The sequence below is a fragment of the Acomys russatus genome, chromosome 18 (genome assembly GCF_903995435.1).
Source record: "Acomys russatus chromosome 18, mAcoRus1.1, whole genome shotgun sequence".
Classification (NCBI taxonomy): domain Eukaryota; kingdom Metazoa; phylum Chordata; class Mammalia; order Rodentia; family Muridae; genus Acomys; species Acomys russatus.
Window position 1 is genome coordinate 43,304,145 of NC_067154.1, and position 4,105 is coordinate 43,308,249.

Consider the following 4,105-nt stretch of genomic DNA (forward strand, 5'->3'; position numbering starts at 1 on the left):
CTCAACCTTCCTATGCTGTGATCCTTTAATACAGTTTTTCATGTTGTAGTGACTCCCAATTATATTATTTCTGTTGCTACTTCATAACTGTAATTTCCTACCATTATTAATCATAATATAAATATCTGTTTTCTGATGGTCTTCAACTACCCATATGAAATGCTCATTGGACCTCCCTTGCAAAGAGGTCATGACACACAAGTTAAGAACCACTGCTCTTAGTTATTTGTGTCTTGTTTTTCTATAGATATGAGAGAAACTAGAATGGAGAAATGATCTCTGTGGGTTTCCCCTTGAATGTCTCCAGTCATAGATTATATAATTAATAAATATAGCCAAGAAAGCAAACACTTCTGCTATAATTTGTTTTGAATATCATTACTACGGTAGAAAATTTTTGTTAAGTAGATGGAAGACTCCACATTTATCTATAATTTTTGTGTACTGTTCTGTTTCAGAACATAAAGAATGGTACATAAAATAAGCAACTTTATAGAGAGCAAATAAAGGAAAGAAATCTCAGAAATGGTTTCTTCCTGTTTCCATGGGTACAGATAGCCTGCAGTTCCATTTCCTACTACCTAATGTCATTTCCATTTCCCCTCTTAAAACTAAGTTTCTCTGTAATAAGCTTGGAAGTGAGAATTCTGGTTTCTTTAAAAACCCTAGTATGTTATGTGAAGATGTTTTGTTTTAAACCCAAGTATGGGATATGGGGCTGCTTCAATTTGTCCACATCCATTAAATATGATTGTCTTGTGATCTAGGAGGGGTGTCATTTGGGCCAGCTACAGATAAATTAATTGTTGAAACTCTTGAAAGGGTATAAATAGGTGATCCATTTTTTTTACAGATTGCCTTAGTCATCTCCAAAATAACTAGCTCAGATCCTCACAGACTGTTGCACCCAGACTTCAGTTAAGCCCTGCACTTTCCTAACCCACAGAGACAGGACAACAAAAGATACACCTATCTCTCCCAGGACTTGGCCAATATCTCAATTTTCTTAGGGTCCTTAAAATGTCCCCAGACAACAGGAAACATTTTTAAGAACATTTAACCTCTGTTCAAAAGAGGTGGGGTGGGTGTTTGGTTTTTTGTCTGTTTGTTTTGGTCATTCCATGGGTTATAGATGTTTCTTGTTGTTTAGGGGGATTAGTTAAAAGCTGTTACTGGTCATGGTCAGAGAAGAAACAAAGTAAAGGAGGTTTGGTTCAGATATTTCTTTCTTTGACTTTCTCCCCGCTATCCTTCTTTCTCATTTATCTAGTGTTAAGAGAAAACAGAATAAAAAATGGATTATTGTATCTCCTTGTTTTTTTTACTTTCCAGGCTTTTTAATAGTCAATGCAGAGGACTGGGTCACTTCGGCTCCTTCACTGCCAAACCAGGGGGCAGGGACTGCTTCAGCTTCTCTGTCTTCTCCTTACCAGGGTGTAGAGCTACCTGCTGCAGTGAACCTTGATCTTCACATTATCTTTGTTCTTCTTGATCTTGTCAGATTTGGCATCCTTCTGCCGGGCTGTGAGCAGAAAGTCCTTGAATTCCTCAATTTTCCGAGGCGTGACTTATAGTAGAAAGTAATAAGTCTCAAATATTTTATATAAGTATGGATTATTGTATAGTGATAGAAATTTAAGGTACCTTGTTTAACTCTTGCTTAAGGTATTGTACATATGCAAGTCATTTAAAATATAATGTAAAAATATAATATATATAATATATAATATAAAGTTCTAGTCTTATGAAAGCTACTATTGCAAACTGTTTAGTATAATTAAGAAGTAGTCACCTAAAATATCTTAGTTGTAGTCTTGGTAGGTGCTAGTTTAGTTAATACAGAAATAAGCTTTATTTAGTGTCCCGTTTATGTTTTCAAGTTAAGCAGACAGTAAATAGCCAGAAACAAGCAAGGTTTGTCTACTTAGATATACTATAGGTAGATAGATGGTCTTCAAACCCTTCATAGATCTACAGAATATGGCATTTAATATATTTTAATAATAAAAGGCACTTCTGAAAGAAAGACACATCTGCTTCTATCAGCACCACCAATCAACTGCAAAAATGACAATGGACACCAAAGAACCTCCACATGGAGTTTGTGTCAAACATGGCAAAGCTGACTATTGGACAAAAAGCTACCCGTACCTTGACTGCTGAGAGGAAGCTATCCAAACTGTGGGCAAGTAGGACACTGGAAAGTTGTAAGGACAAGGTAGACCAGTCCTCCACTATTCCTGCTTCACAGAGAAGTCTCTCAGATATTCTGCACCTGTTGACTGAAGATTGAATGCCCCAGTGATACGTAGGAACCTTGGGTGATTATTTAGGCACCCAGAAGTCTCTGTCATTTCTATAGTTTGGAAACTGCTTGCCTTGCACTTCTTATTTACTTAAGGTAATATTTATCCTCCTCATGTCTCTGATGGAATTGAAGACTAGATAGTTATAGTCTTCCAGTTCCTTACTAAAGATTAAAGACATAAAAGGTTAAGTTGTTTATAATCTAATGAAATCATTTACAGTCTAAAAAGATGCTTTGAAGGTCGTAAATGCAAGTTATAATAGGAAAGTGATTTAGGTACAAAGCTTTGGACTCATTATGATAGGCTAGATAGTAGGATACTTTCTCCATAATTACCAAATACATATGGACTAGATGTTGTAAATATACTTCCTGCTTGTTAATTCTAATAATTGTCATTATTGTATATAGTTTAGTAATGTTACAGAAAAAGCCATTTGTTGGATTAAAGGGGGGGCATGTAGTGAGAATTGTGGTTTCTTTAAAAACCGTTACGTTATGTGAATATGTTTTTGTTTTAATCACAGGCATGGGGTATGAGGCTGCTTCAGTTTGTCAATATCTGCTAATTACGATTGTTTCATACTCTAGGAAGGGTGTGAGTTATTTTCCAGCTGCAGATAGTTTAATTCTGGGCATTGGAGAGGGTATAAATGGGAGAACCCTGAGAAGGCCTGTGCTGGCTGCTGCTCCCGTGCTGCTGATGGTTCATGCTGTTGTGTTTACTGTTGCATTTACTGGCTGACTGGTTTGTCATTGCTGGATTTCTGCATTTCTGGATTGCTTGATATTCTGACAATGAATGTTGGACTTGTTCCTAGGAGCAAGATGCCCCTAGTTAGCAGGAAGTAGTATAAAGAGGTCTACTCCCCCTTTGCACTCTAACCTTCTTTCTCTCCTGCCTAGTGTTTAGGAGATTGGAAGAGATTAGGGTGGAATAAAGGGTGGATGGGTGGTAAATATAAGAACCCAATAAAATAACTAAAAAATATGCCTACAAAGCCCTATCCAGTTAGTTATGTGAGCCTCACCATCTGCCAAGGTTCTTCTTTTAAAGTAAGGGCTCACAAAGAATGGCACAAAGGTCATATCTACCCTGCTATCCTTTCTTGTAAATAAATTTTTATGGAAACACAGACCTCGCCTTTATAAATGTCTTTTATCACTAGAATGGGAAAGTTGGGTAATCGCAACAACCTTTGGATGACAAGGTCTAAGATGTGCATTGTATGGCTTTGAAAATAAAATAAAAATTTGACCATAAGACATGTACGGGGATTGTGCTGTATTCATTTATCTCCTGTCAGGATACAATAGCAATGGCTACAGCAATGTCTGAGGCACCTTTGACAGAGTTACAGTTGGCCAAATGTGGGCACTTAGGATTTACTTTCCATTTTCCTTGCTATAAATTATGTTACTTACTACTGTGACAAAATACAGGATGAGAAGCAATTGCACGAAGGAGGGATTTTTTAGGCCTCTCAGTCTGAGGGTCTGGAGTTAGAGACAAGTGGTCATACCCTATCTTCAGTCAAGCAAAGACAAATAAACTCTGGTGCTCAGCTGGTTTTTCTCATTTAATCAGTCCAGTATCATACCCATGGGATGATGCCACTTACAATAAGGTGCATCTTCCAACCTCAATTAATTTATTATAGAAATTCTCTTATAGACACCTAGATGATCTTTCCAGGTGATTCTAGGTTCTGTCAAGCTGAAAATGTTAACCCTTTAGCCTCTGTACTCAAAAGCTCCTCTAATTAACAGAGGCCTAACTTTGTTTGAACACCCAAT

At 37.0% G+C, this 4,105-nt stretch overlaps 1 pseudogene; it reads right to left on the reverse strand.

Annotated features, from left to right (window-relative positions):
- Positions 1-1,362: 1,362 nt before the first annotated feature.
- LOC127202317 (60S ribosomal protein L38-like) lies at positions 1,363-3,397 on the reverse strand (annotated as a pseudogene).
- Between the last annotated feature and the right edge of the window lie 708 nt (positions 3,398-4,105).